This window comes from Bombina bombina, chromosome 10 (assembly GCF_027579735.1).
Source record: "Bombina bombina isolate aBomBom1 chromosome 10, aBomBom1.pri, whole genome shotgun sequence".
Taxonomy (NCBI): domain Eukaryota; kingdom Metazoa; phylum Chordata; class Amphibia; order Anura; family Bombinatoridae; genus Bombina; species Bombina bombina.
Genome location: NC_069508.1, coordinates 181,387,943 through 181,406,855, shown reverse-complemented (window position 1 = coordinate 181,406,855; position 18,913 = coordinate 181,387,943). Strand labels below are relative to the sequence as shown.

At 41.9% G+C, this 18,913-nt stretch overlaps 1 protein-coding gene and 1 non-coding gene across 4 annotated transcripts in view; both read right to left on the bottom strand.

Annotated features, from left to right (window-relative positions):
• The window catches only part of HPDL (4-hydroxyphenylpyruvate dioxygenase like), a 155,479-nt gene that overhangs the window by 92,133 nt on the left and 44,433 nt on the right, over positions 1–18,913 (bottom strand). The gene's annotated exons all lie outside the window — the stretch shown is intronic.
• LOC128641555 (U5 spliceosomal RNA) lies at positions 1,433–1,548 on the bottom strand. Its single transcript, XR_008399569.1, has one exon. It is a non-coding gene; the product is annotated as a U5 spliceosomal RNA (small nuclear RNA).

Here is an 18,913-nt window from a genome sequence, read left to right as displayed (position 1 = left end):
AGCAAAACTATACATTAAAAAAAAAAAAAACTTTATGGGCTATATAAATAAATCATTTACAAAACATTTATGTAAAGAAAAAATTAGTGTATAATGTCCCTTTAATCTGTACTTTATTTATAGAGGTTGATAAGTAGGTGATTGAGGTTAATACACAGTTAAAGGGATACTAAACCCAATTTTTTTCTTTAATGATTAGGATAGACCATGCAATTATAAGCATCTTTCTAATTTACTCCTATTATCAATGTGTCTTTGTTCTCTTGCTATCTTTATTTGAAAAGCAGGGCTGTAAAGCTTAGGAGCCAGCCCATTTTTGGTTCAGAACCTGGGCAGAGCTTGCTGATTTGCAGCTAAATCTAGCCACCAATAAACAAGTGATATCCAGGATTCTGAACCAAACATGGGCTGTCTCTTAAGTTTTATAATCCTGCTTTTCAAATAAAGATAGCAATAGAGCAAAATAATAGGTGTAAATTAGAAAGTTGTTTAAAGTTGCATGCTCTTTCTGAATCATGAAATAAAAATGTGTAGATTTGCATAAACAACAAATGCATGATAAGAAGACAATGCAATAGCACCTAGTCTGAACTTCAAATGAGTAGTAGATTTTTTTCTAACAAATTTCAAAGTTATTTCTATTTCGACTCCCACTGCATCATGTGACAACCATCAGCCAATCACAAATGCATATACTTATAATCTGTGAATTCTTGCACATGTTCAGTAGGAGTTGGTGACTCAAAATATGTAACTATAAAAAGACTGTGCACATTTTGTTAATGGAAGTAAATTGGAAAGTTTTTTTAAAATTGCTGCCCTATCAGAATCATGAAACTTTAATTTTGACCTGAGTGTCCCTTTAAAGACACTGCTTTGTAAGTCTAGAGGCAAATCAGACAAATTCTGTTTTATGTAATGAATTATGAAGAATGCTAATTTATGGGAACCTTGGAAAATGTTAAAAAAAAAGATTAAAACCGAAAAATGTGCAAAGCATTTTGGGTGTATAAATGATCATACAGTAGAGAAAAAGCATCTAACTGGCTAGGTCAGTGCAGATGCTTAGGGGACTGCAGGGGAAATAATTATTTATTAACAGTCTCCCCAGGTTTACTGGCATATCAGCTTCTACAGTTCATAGCTGATTGCATGAAGATTATTCATTAAAGCTGATTAATTTCTCTGGTTTTAGACTGTTGTCACTTGCTAGTGCTGTGTGTGTCCTGCAGGGGGGTGGTAAAACAAATGTGCCTCTTTTATTATATTGTTAATAGCTTCTTACAAAAACCTTTATAGCAACTAATAGCTCTATTAATATCTGTACAATAATTTTTACAAAGCCAACTTGTATTTGAGTAAAACTAAGAGATATATATGTCATCCGCAAAATTTAATGAATTTCTTTATTCTGTGTTTTACCAACATGTGTAGCTCTGCATATGACAGAGCCTCAAAAAATTGATGAAAACTCATGGTTGTTCCTCTCCACAGAAATCTTTAGTAAAAGGCGAAAGATTTATTCGATCTGTAGAGAAACCTGAGTATACTGACCCATAAACAAATTAAAAGGGGGGATTAGTTTGAACCCTTTTAACATACGAGAGAGGAAAACATTAACTGTATCATTTAAAATTTACATTACTAAGTATTTAGGTAAGGAAATTGTAGAAAATAAAAATAAAAATCCCCAGAGACGAAATTAATTATTTAAAAAGACAACATATTTGTATGATTGTTACAGCAAAGCGCACAGAATTATGGGTATGCAAATGAGAACAGTCTAGTAGTTATTAGCCTTCAGGTGAGTACTAGCTTTACCCAAGAGTTGTCAGTCTTGTGCATGCGTACTGGGCATTCTACAAACTAAAGTGTAGCACAAAAGAACACAGATAATGAGGTGACCAGGTGTGACTTGATACAATGTTAGTAAACAACCCCAGTAACTCATCAGTTTAACATAACATGGGAGAGACTGAAGATATACTATTTTTTGCTGAATAGATTCACAAGTAACCACTCAAGTTTAGTTAGTTTTGTCATTTCAGCCTCTCAAGTTATTTTATGCTCAGGGCTGGTGCTAAGATTTTTGGCTACACAGTAAAGAATACATTTTTTTTTAAATTTTATACTAATGTTTAATAAAACTCAAAAAGAAACCAAAATATACAACTCAGTAGACAAATTAAGTGTGTGTGTGGGGGGGGGGGGTAAGCTCAAAACTTTTTAAAATAAGAGAGAGGAAAACGTTGACTATTATTTAAATATATATTACTATTAGTATTTAGGTATGGAAAGTGTAACTATAAATAAATAATAAAATCCCAAGATGAAAATAATTATTTAAAATGTCAATATATTTGGATGATTGTTTGTTACAGCAAGGAGCACAGAATTATGGGTATGCAAATGAGAACAGTCTAGCTGTGATTAGCCTTGTGGTGAGTACTAGCTTTACCGAAGCCTTGTCAGTCTTGCGCATGCGTACTGTGCATCCTACAAACCAGTGGTCGCCAACCGGTGGTCCGCAGACACCATCAAGCAGGAATTAATCTCCTCGGATGGCGTCACCAGTGACGTGCACTCATAGGAGGCAGGTGAGGCAGTGCCTCCCCTGGCCAATGTGGGTATTACAGCCTTTTTTTTATTAAAATAATAATAAAAAAAAAATCTTTTTTTTTTTTTACCATTTTTTTCCCCCCATCATAAAAGGTGACCCCCCACCCCTCCAACAAATTCATTATTTTATTGAAATTTATTTTATTTATTGTTTAAAAAAACGTTAAGTAATAACAATTACAATTACATTCATATTGCGCAAGGAAGTAGAGGCTAGCTATACTTCCATTGCGCAATATGAATGTAATTGTAATACTGTATTGTATGGGCCGCAAGAGACTGCCACCCAGTGTAGAATAAGAGCCAATGCAGCAGTCTCTCTTGCGGCCCATACTGCTCCCACCGGAGGCTTGTATCTTCAAGCCTCCGGGAGCCCTCAGCCCTGCCTGCCCGCCCCTCAGCCAATCAGAGTCCCTGTATGTCTGAGTGACTGAGTGTCTCAGTCTCTGGGCTGGCTGAGTTGCTGAGTTGCTGGGTGGGAAATTGAGGCGGCACATTGAATTGGATGGCAGGCGCAGCGCACTGGTGGTCAAGTGTGGTGTCACGGCCTTTATGAGTGTTGTTCGTCGGCATCAACAGTCATAAGGAGGATCATTCAGGAGGTGTCTTCTGCTGCAAGTTAGTCAGTGTGTCCTAGTGTGAGCCGGTGACCCCCGGGCCCCGTGTCGTGTTAACTGTCAGAGTGTCTACTCTAATAACAAGGTAGGTGGTGAGTGACACTTCACACTATTGCCACATATGTGTCTTTTGCGTTTAGCGTAATTACCTGTCACTGTGCTCTCCACCAGCTTTTATCGCTAGTTCCTGTCTGAATTTGTATGAGCATGTGTCTTTTGCGTTTAGCGTAATTACCTGTCACTGTGCTCTCCACCAGCTTTTATCGCTAGTTCCTGTCTGAATTTGTATGAGCATGTGTCTTTTGCGTTTAGCGTAATTACCTGTCACTGTGCTCTCCACCAGCTTTTATCGCTAGTTCCTGTCTGAATTTGTATGAGCATGTGTCTTTTGCGTTTAGCGTAATTACCTGTCACTGTGCTCTCCACCAGCTTTTATCGCTAGTTCCTGAATTTGTATGAGCATGGCCATGCATGCCTATTACTAAGCTGTAACAGCACCAGGATATGCGGGCACGCTATTATTGTGTACATCGTGGCGCCTGGTGGACTTCACTGGACTCTGATGACGACGGTGACATAACATAATTTATACTGAGACTGACTGACTCTGAGACTAACTGTTGACCTGTATTAATGTATTTATATTTATTATGGTACTACTGGCCCTGCCGCCCTGGCCGGTTGTTGTTGTGTTAGTCTCTTTCCTATATTCACTTATTGTAGCTACTAATTCAGATTAAAGTTATCCATATCGTGCTTGGGAATGCATTGACATTTATGCAACAGTCCCCTGTGTCTCTTTCCCCCTCCCCTGTGTCTCTCCCCCCTCCCCTGTGTCTCTCCCCCCTCCCCTGTCTCTCTCCCCCTCCCCTGTCTCTCTCCCCCCTCCCCTGCATCTCTCCCCTCTGTCTCTCTCTCTCTCCCCTCTGTATGCCTCTCTCTCTCTCTCCCCTCTGTCTGTTTCTCTCTCTCTCCCCTCTGTATCTCTCTCCCCTCTGTCTCTCCCATCTGTCTCTCTCTCCCCTCTGTCTCTCTCTCTCCCCTCTGTCTCTCTCTCCCCCCTCTGTCTCTCTCTCTCTCCCCTCTCTCTCTCTCCCCCTCTGTTTCTCTCTCCCCTCTGTCTCTCTCTCTCTCCCCTCTGTCTCTCTCTCCCCTCTGTCTCTCTCTCCCCTCTGTCTCTCTCTCTCTCTCTCTCTCCCCTCTCTCTCTCTCTCCCCTCTGTCTCTCTCTCTCTCTCTCTCTCTCTCCCCTCTGTCTCTCTCTCTCCCCTCTGTCTCTCTCTCTCTCTCTCTCCCCCTCTGTCTCTCTCTCCCCTCTGTCTCTCTCTCTCTCCCCTCTGTCTCTCTCTCCCCTCTGTCTCTCTCTCCCCCTCTCTCTCTCTCTCTCTCTCCCCTCTGTCTCTCTCTCTCTCTCTCTCCCCTCTGTCTCTCTCTCTCTCCTCTGTCTTTCTCTCTCTCTCCCCTCTGTCTCTCTCTCTCTCACCTCTGTGTCTCTCTTTCTCTCTCTCCCCCTCTCTCTCTCTCCCCTCTGTCTCTCTCTCCCCTCTGTCTCTCTCTCCCCTCTGTCTCTCTCTCTCTCCCCTCTGTGTCTCTCTTTCTCTCTCTCCCCCTCTCTCTTTCTCTCTCCCCTCTGTCTCTCTCTCTCTCTCTCTCTCTCTCTCTCTCTCTTCTCTCTCTCTCTCTCTCTCTCCCCTCTGTCTCTCTCTCTCTCTCTCTCTCCCCTCTGTCTCTCTCTCTCCCCTCTGTCTCTCTCTCTCCCCTCTGTCTCTCTGTCTCTCTCTCCCCTCTGTCTCTCTGTCTCTTCTCTCTCTCTCCCCTCTGTCTCTCTCTCTCCCCTCTGTGTCTCTCTCCCCTATGTCTCTCTCTCTCTCCCCTGTCTTTCTCTCTCTCTCTCTCTCTCTCTCTATCCCTCCCCCTCTGTCTCTCTATCCCTCCCCCTCTGTCTCTCTATCCCTCCCCCTCTGTATCTCTCTCCCTCCCCCTCTGTATCTCTCTCTCTCCCCTCTGTCTCTCCTCTCTCTCTCTCTCTCTCTCTCTCTCTCCCCTCTGTCTCTCTATCCCTCCCCCTCTGTCTCTTTATCCCTCCCCCTCTGTCTCTTTATCCCTCTGTCTCTTTATCCCTCCCCCTCTCTGTCTCTCTATCCCTCCCCCTCTATCTCTCTCTCCTCTCTCTCTCTCTCTCTCTCTCTCTCTCTCTCCCCTCTCTCTCCCCCCTCGGTCTCTCTCTCTCTCCTCTGTCTCTCTCTCTCTCCCCTCTGTCTTCTATCTCTCTCCCTCCCCCTCTGTCTCTCCCTTTCTCCCTCCCCCTCTGTCTCTCTCCCTCACCTCTGTCTGTCTCTCTCTCCCCTCTGTGTCTCTCTTTCTCTCTCCCCCTCTGTGTCTCTCTCTCTTCTCTCTCTTTTTCTGTCTTTCTCTCTCTATCCATCTCTCTCTCTCTATCCATCTCTCTCTCTCTATCCATCTCTCTCTCCCTGTCTCTCCCACCCCCACTGTCTCTCTCCTTACGTGTCTCATTCTCCCCATGGTCTCTTTCTCTGTCTCTCTACCCTCTGTCTCTCTTTGTCTCTCTCTCTCTCCCCTCTGTCTCTTTGTCTCTCCCCCTCTGTCTCTCTGTCTATCTCTCTCTCCCTGTCTCTCCCACCCCCTCTGTCCAATTTTCATCTAATATCTAATTTCCTTCATTCTCTTGATATCCTTTGTTGAAAATCATATATAAATATGCTCAGTAGCTGCTGATTGGTGGCTGCACAATAGATACCTCATGTGATTGGCTCACCCATGTACATTGCTATTTCTTCAACAAAGGATATCTAAAGAATGAAGGCATATCCTAGCCAGTGCCTCACCTGCCTCTGACCTCACTGCACGTCACTGGGCGTCACCCCTGTTGCGCTGCTGCATCTCACCTGGGCCAGTCCGGACATCGCAGCAACTTCCTACAGTGCCTGGCTGGACATCAGTAAAAACTGATGGAGGAGTTAAATTACAATCTCCCTACGCACATTGCATAGTACTGCGCAACTTGCGTAGCTAGATTGTATTTTTAACTCCTCCCGCCTGGCGTGCTGCTCAGAGGAAGATGCTTTCATTCTAAAGCCAGCAGAGGTTGGTATAGTCCAGGCTTAAAATAGTGGAATTAAAGTATATAAAAAAGAAAATCTTAAAAAAAAAATCTCTCTTATATTTCATTTATTTTCTTCCCTTTACCTGTCTCTTTGAAGTAATTTTCCTAATTCCTTCAGATGGACTTACATCACTGTTTGTCTTCCCTCCATCTTCTTTTTATTTTTATTAAATATGAATAATTTTTCATTCTAATTTTCCTGTGCACAAAGCCATTCCACCTGAATTCCAGTAATTGCCATCCAGCAGATCAGCCATATCCCACCAGTATTATAGTAATTGCCAGTAACATCAGTCATGGTTAGCTCACATCCATATTGAGAGCGCTCTGATATAAACTTAATTTATAACTCCAATGTCTGTCCATGATCAGAAGTAGTTTTGAATAATTCCTAACTGGGGAGATAACTTGGAAGTCTTTTGGTCCTTTTAAACATCATTCTTTTTTTCTCCACTTTCTGCCTCTCTGTTTCCAGCTCAAAAGTTTGCACTCACCCTTCATCTGTCATTTGGAAATATTCTCTCAGTTCTGTCATTCAGTTAGTTAATTCCAAAAAATAATTCTTAAAAATGTGTAAATATATACATAATGTAAATATAGCTATGGTTATACTAGTTATGTACAGTGTGTGTGTGTATGTGTAAATATATACATAATGTAAACTTAGCTATGGTTATACTAGTTATGTACAGTATGTGTGTGTATGTATATGTGTATATATATATATATATATATATATACATATATACACACACATACATAATGTAAACTTAGCTATGGTTATACTAGTTATGTACAGTATGTGTGTGCATGTATATGTGTATATATATATATATATATATATATATATATATATATATATACATATATACACACACATACATAATGTAAACTTAGCTATGGTTATACTAGTTATGTACAGTATGTGTGTGTATGTATATGTGTATATATATATATATATATATATATACATATATACACACACATACATAATGTAAACTTAGCTATGGTTATACTAGTTATGTACAGTATGTGTGTGTATGTATATGTGTATATATATATATATATCTATATACATATATACACACACATACATAATGTAAACTTAGCTATGGTTATACTAGTTATGTACAGTATGTGTGTGTGTATATATATATAGGACTCTTTTTCTATTTCCACCACTTTAAAATAAGTGACCTACCTATCACGATTATAATGTTGATAAAACTCAAATTAATTTGTGATGTTGTGTCATTTCTATTGTGTATCTGCTGTGGAGTAAAAGTTTATATGACATAGTGTTATAAGCATTATTATGTCATTTAAATGTTTATCTCCTGTACAGAAACATCTGGTGTCTACACATTGTTTTTAGCTGCTGATTTTATATGGTGATTTAGTAACATTCTTATATATTCTATCAGGTCCCATATTATTACAGAAAAATACCGGTGTTTTAGTGTAGCGCTAATTGAAACCCTTGCTACATATTCATTAGTGATTTTTGGATAGAAAACAGTGTATATGTGCGCTAGACGAAAGCTATAGGGTTAAATGTAATTTCAAATATTTGATGCATATCAAATGATCATAAGTGAAATGAAAATATTTGCAAAATGTTTGCAAAAATTTGTGCAAAGTGTGTTTGCAAATTATTTGCCGATATAAAATAGAAAATAATAAAATAGAAAATAATTTAAAAATGTGTAATTTGTGCTCGCATGTAACAAAATCTTCAATAAAGAATAATTATGTTATCAAAAAATTTGCATTTTCAACAAAGGAAAACTATGATATCAAAAAATAGTTGAAAAAAATGTGTTATTTGTGGTGTTACGGTTACCCTTAGTCTCGCTGAGAGATGGACCGCTTAGTAGCCTGGATCCCTATTGCTAAAGAGGGGAGAAGCTGCTTTCCATAGTATTCTATATGAGTCTCGCAAATATAGAATAATCTCCCTTAGCTGCAGTACAGCTAGGATACCCTTCTGCCCACAAAAACGAGTCAACGCTGCGATTGAGGGTCAAACAAGAACTCAGGACTGGGATGCCCAGCCTGCTTTTTATTAAGGTTACATGCACACAGGGCACTCCCAGGGGGAGAGGGGGGGAAGCACAAAATCCCCCATCACACATTTAGATAGAGAGCACTGTCCTTTGACAGGCCACAATAGGATTATAGTACTTAAGATAACAAGTTTACAAGTTCATCTTATCAATTAGCAGTCTGGCTCCAGAGGTGATTAGACAATAGTTTCTAAAAGCTGAAAAAAAAGAGTTAACTCTTTATGAAATGATACTTGTTACGGTTTTCTTGGAGCCCTTCTTAGGCGCTGGCTTGCTGGTTCAGGCATTGCTGCTGGGAAATAAGCTCTTCACAACAAAATAACTAATGCTTCTGTAACAGTGCTCCCTTTCTGTGGAACACTCTGGCAGACACGGTCTGACCCCTTTTCGGGGCAGACTAAGGCTGTCCAGACCGCTGGTTATGCGGGGCTGAGGTCGGTTTGTCTGGACAACCCGTCGGCGTTGCCATTCTGTTTCCCAGGTCTGTAAGTAATGGTGAAATTGAAGGGTTGCAACGATAAGCTCCAACGTAATAGCCTGCCGTTATCTCCAGAGACCCGGTTCAGCCACACCAACGGGTTATGGTCGGTGACCAGAGTGAACTCCTGACCATATAAATAGGGAGTCAATTTCTTTAATGCCCACACCAAAGCCAAACACTCCTTTTCGACCGCTGCATAGCTGACTTCACGGGGCAGGAGCTTCCGGCTGATGTAGGCAACTGGATGCTCCCCTCCATCTTCGCCTACTTGGCTGAGGACGGCTCCCAGCCCGAACATGGAAGCATCTGTATGGACGATAAAACGTTTGTTAAGGGCTGGGGCCGCCAAGACAGGAGCGTTAATTAGAGCATTTTTGAGAGCCTGGAAAGCCGTTTCACAGTGGGGAGACCACAGGACCTGTCGAGGTAAGTTCTTCTTGGTCAAGTCAGTCAGGGGTTTGGCAAGTGTGCTGTAGTCTGGTACGAACCGTCTATAGTACCCTGCCGTGCCCAGGAAGGCTAGGACCTGAGTCTTAGTGATGGGGGTGGGCCAATTGGCGACAGCTTCTATTTTGGCCGGCTCTGGTCGCTGCTTTCCACACCCCACCCGGTGACCCAGGTACTGTACCTCGGCCATCCCAAAGTGGCATTTTTCTGGCTTCAGAGTCAGGCCAGCAGCCCGGATCTGATCCAGAACCATTCCCACATGAGCTAAGTGGTCCTCCCAGGACTCACTGTGGATCGCTATGTCGTCCAGGTAGGCGCAAGCAAAACTCTGGAAGCCATCCAGGAGCCTATCCACCAAGCGCTGGAATGTAGCTGGGGCATTCTTCATCCCAAACGGCATTACCCTAAACTGATATAAGCCGAATGGGGTGACGAATGCCGACTTGGGGATAGCCTCCGGGGCCAGGGGAATCTGCCAGTAACCTTTGCAGAGGTCAATAGTGGTCAGGTAATTTCCCCTGGCTATACGATCGAGTAGCTCGTCTACCCTGGGCATAGGGTAAGCGTCCGTCACGGTATTTTCATTGAGCCTCCGATAGTCTACGCAGAACCGGGTGGTCCCATCTTTCTTGGGCACCAAGACAACTGGGGAGGCCCAGGGACTATCGGAGGGCTCAATTACCCTGAGCTGGAGCATCTCATCGATCTCCTTCTTCATTCCTGTCCTAACTGCTTCGGGGATTCGGTACGGAGCCTGGCGCAAGGGAGCTTGTCCCGGAGTATCTACCTGGTGGGTGGTTAAAGTAGTGTACCCTGGCTTCGGGGAGAAGGTGAGGTGTTTGGACTGGAGGAGTTGGTTGAGCTGCTCCCTTTCAGTGGGGCTAAGTCGGTCCCCTATCTGAACCTGCGCCACTATACCTGTGGGGAGGCTCTTTTCTAATAGGTCTGGAATGGGTAAACTGTCGGGGTCTTCCTGAGGGGAACAACATACGGCCGTCACGTTCTCTGGTCGCTCAAAATATTCCTTGAGCATGTTTACATGGAATGTCTTTCTAAGATTGTTGTCGTGGCAGCTAGCTATCACATAAGTGGTGTCTCCCCTTTTCTCTACGATCTGGTAGGGACCCTGCCAGGACGCCTGCAATTTGTCTGTCTTCACCGGCTTAAGTACTAACACCTTTTGTCCTATGGTGAAGATTCTCTTTCGGGCCCCCCGATCGTACCATACTTTCTGTCTTCTCTGGGCCAACTGGAGATTAGCCCGCACGGATTTGGCTAATTGCTCCATTCGGTCCCTGAGTTCCAGCACGTATGGCACAATTGGGACACCGTCAGCCTCCATCTCTCCCTCCCAGTGCTCCCGGATCAGGTTTAGGGGTCCCCGTACCTTTCTTCCGTAGAGCAACTCGAAGGGAGAGAACCCTGTCGTTTCCTGGGGCACCTCCCGATAAGCAAATAGGAGGTGCGGCAGGAAGCGTTCCCAGTCTCGGTATTCCTGAGTGAACGTCTTGAGCATTTGCTTGAGGGTCCCATTGAACCTCTCACACAGCCCGTTCGTCTGGGGGTGGTATGGGGAGCTCAGGAGGGACTTAATTTTGCAAACCTGCCAGAGTTGTTGGGTCAATTCAGCCGTAAATTGGGTGCCTCGGTCGGATAGGATTTCTTTTGGAAATCCTACCCGGGAGAACACCTGTACTAGTGCATTCGCTACCGTATCCGCTTGTATGTTGGATAGGGCGACAGCCTCTGGGTACCTGGTAGCGTAGTCCACTACGGTAAGAATGTATCGCTTACCGGAGGGACTAGGGGTAGCCAGTGGTCCCACTAGGTCAATAGCAACCCGGCTGAAGGGTTCCTCTACAATGGGCATATTTACTAGCTGGGCTTTAGGGTGATCGCCTCGCCTTCCTACTCGTTGACACACATCGCAGGTGTTACAGTAAGTTCTAACGTCAGCGTGCACCCCTGGCCAAAAGAACGTGTGAGTAATGCGGTGTAGGGTACGGGTTACGGCTAGGTGGCCTGCTAAGGGGATGTCGTGGCCTATTTTGAGGATTTCTTGACGGTATTTGTGGGGCACAACCAGCTGTCGCCTACGCTGTCCCCTTTTCTCTGTCCAGCGGTATAGTTTCCCTTTTTCCCATAAGAATGTTTCGTTATCTGCCCCGCCCCCTCCGGTCTCTGCTCGTTCCCGGTACTTTTGTAAGGTCGGGTCAGTCTTAGACTCTGCCTCAAAAGCATCTGGGGTGTCCCAGGGTATGGGGCCTAACCTGTCAGGCAAGGTCGGGGTAGGTCTTACCTGTGTCTCCCGCACTGGTGAGAGCTCTCGCTCCGTCCGGGCTTGGGCCCGTGTAGTCACTGGGTCCGCCTCATTGTTGCATACTGGAGCATAGGCAGAAGTCATGGGGCCCAAATCGTTGCCCAGTAGTACTTCGGCAGGTAAATTATCCATTAGGCCCACGTTCACAGCCCCCTTTCCCGCTCCCCAATCAAGATGCACTTTAGCTGTTGGAATTTTGTACACATCCCCCCCCGCCACTCTAACGGCCACAGTCTGTCCGGATCGCTTGTGCTCTGGCACCAAATGACTCTGTACCAGCGTGATAGTAGCCCCTGTGTCTCGCAATCCCTCGGTAGATCGCCCCTCGAGCCATACCCTCTGCCGATGGTGCTGGCGGTTATCTGAGGCAGCATATACAGGGTCTGCCTCGTGAAGCGGCCCCACATATCCCTCCATAGGGGCCTCTTGGTTAACACAGAGGGCCCGGGCCGGACGATAGGACCCAGAGGGGTAATTGTAATTCCTGGGGGTCTGGTGCGTATTAAGGGGGCAGCTAGCCATGAAATGCCCTGGTTGCTTGCATCGGTGGCAAGTCGGTCTGGGACGCTCAGAGCTGTTATTGGGTGGTCCTGAGTGTCGGACGGGCCCTGTGGGCACCGGGGCTCGGAATTCAGCACGAGGGGGTGCACGGTAAACCTCTCTGGGTTCGACCCGTGCTGGAGCTCGGTAGTTCATGGGTTCGTGAAGACGGGAGTCATAATGTTCATCGGCCAATTTGGCTGCTTCTTCTAAGGTAGAAGGCCGCCTGTCTCGCAGCCATTCCTTCCCTTGCTGTTCCATGCCATTATAAAAATGTTCTAAGAGAAACAATTGTAAAATTTCCTCCCCAGTCACCGCTTTACTTCCGCTCAGCCAGTGATTTGCCGCTCTCCGCATTCGGTGCGCCCATTCCATATGGGTATCGTTAGGCTTCTTTTCTGTGCCCCGAAACTGTCGGCGATACGTGTCCGGAGTTACAGCGTACCGTCGCAACAGTGTCTCCTTAACTAGCTCATACTGTGTCACTTCCTCAGCACCCAGAGTACGAAAGGCTTCCAGGGCTCGCCCGGATAGTTTCCCAGACAATATCGTGGGCCACTCTCTGTTGGGAATCTGGTGCAGGGCACATTGCCTTTCGAAGTCCGCCAAATATTCATCAATCCCTGTCTCGCTCTCTAGAAAGGGTCGAAATGCCGCATAGGGTATCTTGGGCCTCCCAGCATTTTCGACAGGGATGATTACCTGCGGGGCTTCAGCATTGCGGTGTGCGTTCGCTAGGTTGAGTTCGTGGGCTCGAGTCTCTCGTATATCCTCGTCCGCCTCCGCCATCAACTGCTGTACCAATTCCATGGAGGGGTTCGGCCCGTATAATGAGAGCCTTTCCCGAACAATCCTGGTTTTTTCGTCACTAATCGTGGTCGGTGTTTCCGCCATTGTGAAGCTCTGATCCAGTTCGGTCAATTCTGCGATCAGCTCTTTCCTCGGCCGGTTGCTGGCGTACCCCCCTCTGCTTTCAAGTAAATCCTTTAGGGTTGTACGCTTCAATTTTTCGTAAGCGCTCTCCATCCGTTCTGTACCTCTCCTAGGAAATCCAGGAAAATCCCGCCGCTGCCGCCAAATGTTACGGTTACCCTTAGTCTCGCTGAGAGATGGACCGCTTAGTAGCCTGGATCCCTATTGCTAAAGAGGGGAGAAGCTGCTTTCCATAGTATTCTATATGAGTCTCGCAAATATAGAATAATCTCCCTTAGCTGCAGTACAGCTAGGATACCCTTCTGCCCACAAAAACGAGTCAACGCTGCGATTGAGGGTCAAACAAGAACTCAGGACTGGGATGCCCAGCCTGCTTTTTATTAAGGTTACATGCACACAGGGCACTCCCAGGGGGAGAGGGGGGGAAGCACAAAATCCCCCATCACACATTTAGATAGAGAGCACTGTCCTTTGACAGGCCACAATAGGATTATAGTACTTAAGATAACAAGTTTACAAGTTCATCTTATCAATTAGCAGTCTGGCTCCAGAGGTGATTAGACAATAGTTTCTAAAAGCTGAAAAAAAAGAGTTAACTCTTTATGAAATGATACTTGTTACGGTTTTCTTGGAGCCCTTCTTAGGCGCTGGCTTGCTGGTTCAGGCATTGCTGCTGGGAAATAAGCTCTTCACAACAAAATAACTAATGCTTCTGTAACATGTGGTTTCATAAAACAAAATCTTCAACAAAGGGTAACTATATTATGTTATTTTGTGCTTGCGTGAAACAAAATCTTTAACAAAGGATAACTATAAAAAATAATAGAATTTTCCACAAAGGCTGACTATAATATCAAAAAATAATTGAATTAAAATGTGTTGTATGTGCTTACATAAAACAAAATCTTCAACAAAGGATATCGAAATACCAAAAAAAAAGTTATCTGAAACCACAAATAATATATTTTTTTCAACTATATTATGATATGATAGCTATCCTTTGTTGAAAATGCTATTTTTTTGATAACATAATTATTCTTTGTTGAAGATTTTGTTACATGCGAGCACAAAAATAGTTATCCTTTGTTGAAGATTTTGTTTCATGCAAGCACAAACAACACATTTTTAAATTATTTTCTATTTTATATCAGCAAATAATTTGCAAACACACTTTGCACAAATTTTTGCAAACATTTTGCAAATATTTTCATTTCACTTAAGATCATTTGATATACATCAAATATTTGAAATTACAATTAACCCTATAGCTTTCTTCTAATACACTGTTTTCTACCCATATTATTACCTCATTATCTCTGTTCCCTATTCATACAGTTTATTATTGTCTGCAGTTGTTACTGAACTGTAAAACTATTTACCTGATATCTTATTAGGCAAAATCATAAACACACATTTTTGGTATTTATTTCTCTTGGAGTTAACAGCCTATAGGGGAGTTGTAATTGCTGAGGTGCTCTGGGGTTTCATCTTATACAGTTTTTATTTTCTCTTGATACCAGCACTAGGATTGCTTTTTCTTGTATATAGCATCAGCTTTAAGTGACACCTTTCTCCATAAACAAATGAGACATCATTAGTGACAGACAGTGACAACAATCTCAGGAATCACTGGCTCTGTACCAGGCAGAACAACATCAGGAACCGGGACTGGCACCAGAACCATCTCAATAGCAGCGTGCAGATGGCAGTGATACTATATTGACATCACCTATATGGTTCAGACCACATAGCAAGGTGAAGGTAGCACAATATATACATCAGGTATCCTCACATACTGTTGTAATATTATACTAGATAGGAATGACTCCAGATCTATCTCTAAGAAGCCTAATTATTCTGGTGCAAAACACACACATAAAAATTATATTAGTGATTACTTATAGGCTAATAAGTAGGTGCTGGAGGTTAATGCATAGAGTGAAATCAGATAAATTCTGTTTTATGTTATGAATTATGAAGAATGCTAATGTATGGGGACCTTGGAAAATGTTCATAAATGATATATTTCAGAGAACACAAAAAAAGCTGAAAACAGCACAAAACATTTTGGGTGTATAAATAATCATACATTACAGAAAAAACATCTAACCAGCTAGGTCAGTGCACATGCTCTGGGGACTGCAGGGGAAATAATTATTTATTAACAGTCTCCCCAGGTTTATTGGGTATCAACTTCTATAGTTCATAGCTGATTGCATAAAATGTATTCATTAATGTGACATTTTACACTAGATTTTCTTTGTATAAATGTTATGTAGATGATCCATTTATATAGCCCATAAAGTTTGTTTTTTATTTAAAATGTATAGTTTTGCTTATTTTTAAATAAACTTTCTATGATTTCAGACTCCTATAACCAAGCTCCAATGCTTTAGGAAGAATACTGATGTATACCTACTCCAGTTTGCTTCTGTTTGTGTAAAGAGTCTTTTCATATGCAACGGAAGAAGGGGGAGTGTCTGCTATTTCCCACTTGCAATAGGTGTTCCAGCTACCTTTTTAACAGAGCTAAAGTAACTTTTTAAACGGTTTTATACTGGATTTTTAGATCAGTATCTGTGCATATTATTCTTGACAGTAGTGTATATAACATGCAGTTATATGAAAATTGGTGTATACTGTCCCTTTAAAGCTGATTAATCTCTGGTTTCAGTGCTGGGAAACTGCATTGTAATATTCAGCAGAAGTTACTGTTGTCACTTGCTCGTGCTGTGTGTGTCCAGCAGGGGGCGGTAAAACAATGCGCTTCTTTTACTTATATTGTTAAAGTTTCTACCTTGTTGTAAAATGTCTTATAGCAACTAATGTTTTTATTATCTGTAAAATAATTGTTACAAAGACAACTTGCATTTGAATTAAACAAAGTGACAAACATGTGATATAAAGAGTGATGACTTTCTTTATTCTGTCTTTTACCATAATGTTTAGCTCTGCATGTGGCAGAGCATCAAAAAATTGATGCAAACTCATGGTTGTTCCTCTCCACGGAAATCTTTAGTGAAAGGCGATTTTATTATCAAAACATCCATATACAATGAAACATCAACAATGGAAAAACCACATTAAAACTTAGTGATCATTTAAACAAATTCAATAAAATCATAACAGATGTAAAACACACAATGCATAAAATCAAATCAATAAAATGCAAGATAAAAATATTAAAACATCTGTTAAGACATCTTTTGTATTTTCCACATGTTTATACACCAAAGTTTCCCATCTGTTTACAATCTCTTAGATAATATACTTTCATTTCATTGTATGCCATGGCAAGGCAATCTTGAACAGATAATAACTCTTTTTTAAACAATAAAATATTTCTTGCCTTCCATAAAGCCTCTTTTAAACAATTTAAAACAATCAATAAAACATGCGACTGGTTACCTGAAGGACAAATAAAAAGGCCGTATAAAACCACTTCATGATCTAAAGCTCTTAGACCTGTAATCCATTTTAAAAGGGGCCCGGCCAAGTGCCACACCTCCTGCGCATAAAACCAATTCCAAAACAGATGAAGGACAGATTCATCAGAGGCACAACCTGCACGGGGACATATTGCCCGTGCCACAAAACCTCTCCTGTGCTGAAAAGCCCTGGTTGGCAGACACTGATGAACTATAGACCAGGCTAAATCTTTTTGAGAGTTTGACAAAAAAGGCAGGGACAAATTTTGCCAAATCTTCTTTGACCTGGCCTCTGACAAATTAGCCACCGGCTCTAATCTTTGCTCATTTATTAAGGCAGACGTTAATTTCTTTTGATCACATAAAATATTAGGACTAAAATGCTGGCGACGATAGAGGCGGATAATTTTTTCTAAAATAACGTACTGCCGAGGTGGATTTAAAAGCGTAGGAAATGTAAGAGATATTGTATAAAATTTATACTTTCTAAAAAGATGACCAGTAGCGTATCTTAAAAAGGCAGCAAAAGTACTTTGTTTGTTAAAATGATTAAAACACAGGGTAAAGAACTTTACATATAAAAACAAAGTAATATCAGGGGCACCTTTATCACCATTAGATTTTGTTTTACAAGTAATTGTTCTTCTTAATGTTTCCACTTTAGAGCCCCATAAAAAGTGCAAACACACTCGCATTAGCTTTCTGATGTACATGTAGGATGGAGGGAAGACCAAAGCCACATAGAGCATTAAGGGCAATAAAATCATTTTAATACCTAAGATATTTCCCTCAGCTGCCACAACGCAACTCTCTTCTTACATTTCTCTAAATCTACATCCCAACTTTTAAAACCATTGTTAATATCATCAAACAGAATTCCCAGTATTTTGATTTTGTCCCTCTGGATTGGAATATTAAGGGTCTGAGAAACATCCCAATTCCCCATTGCAAGACAATCACATTTTGTTACATTCAACTGTAATCCAGAGGCACAACTAAAATATTCAGTAGTACGTAGAGCTCTCTTTAAGGACTCAGGGGTAGTACAGTACAGGTAGCCCTCAGTTTACGCCGGGGTTAGGTTCCAGAAGGAATGGTTGTAAATCGAAACCGTTGTAAATTGAAACCCAGTTTATAATGTAAGTCAATGGGAAGTGAGGGAGATAGGTTCCAGACCCCTCTCAAAATTGTCATAAGTAACATCTAATACATTATTTTAAATGCTAAACAGCATTATAAACCTATTAAAATAATCACACAACACAGAATATATAATTAAACTAAGTTAAATGAACAAAAACATTTGCTAAACAGCATTATAAACCTAATAAAATAATCACACAACACAGACTTCATTTTTCTGCAAACAGTTATTTTTATGCATTCCAATCTGGACTGATTTATAGACAGGAAGATCTTGTTCTTTTGAAATCTGCTAGATTGCTCAGGTCTGGTTAAACTGATTAATTTCAGCTTGCTTGGCTTTGCTGCAGCACAAGCAGACAGCTCCACCTACTGGCTATTTTAATAAATGCACTGCTTCTCAATGCTTTTCAATAGCAGTCACATGACTGGAAAAAAGGTTGTTATTCTGAAACGGTGTAAATTGAACCGTTGTAAAACGAGGGCCACCTGTACACAATAACATCGTCCATATACCCCAGAGCCTTCACTTGCACACACCCTCCACCCGGAATGGGCACACCTCTTATAAACGTATCTTTTCTGAAAAGGCATAAAAGTGGCTCAATGGCACAGATAAAAAGCAGGGGAGATAATGGGCACCCCTGTTTAACTTCAGACTTTAAAACCACCTGCTCAGATAAAAAAACATTGATTAAAACTTCACTAAAAGAGAGCTTATATAAAACAGAAATAGAATGAATAAAAACATCAGGGAATTCAAACTTTTTTAAAACTTTAAAAAGAAATTCATGAGACACACTGTCAAATGCCTTTTTAAAATCAAGTGATAAAATAGCTAAACTGTGACCTCTTTCTTTTTGGTACCAGATCAGATCACGAATGACATTAAGGTGCTCCCAAATTGCACGTCCTGGAACACCATAGACCTTATCTGGATGAATTAATTTGTAATAACAGTTTTAACACGATTAGCAAGAAGCTTAGCCATTATTTTATAGTCAACATTTAAAAGAGTGATAGGACCCCAGTTTTCTAATTTAGCTCTATCACCCTTTTTAAAAATTAAAGTAATAATCCCTCTTCTCCAGGAAGAGGGGGAAACATTAACCTTAAAAGCCTCTTTAAAAATACATTAAATATCATCCTTTAAAAAATCCCAAAACTTTACATAAAATTCTATAGGGAGGCCATCT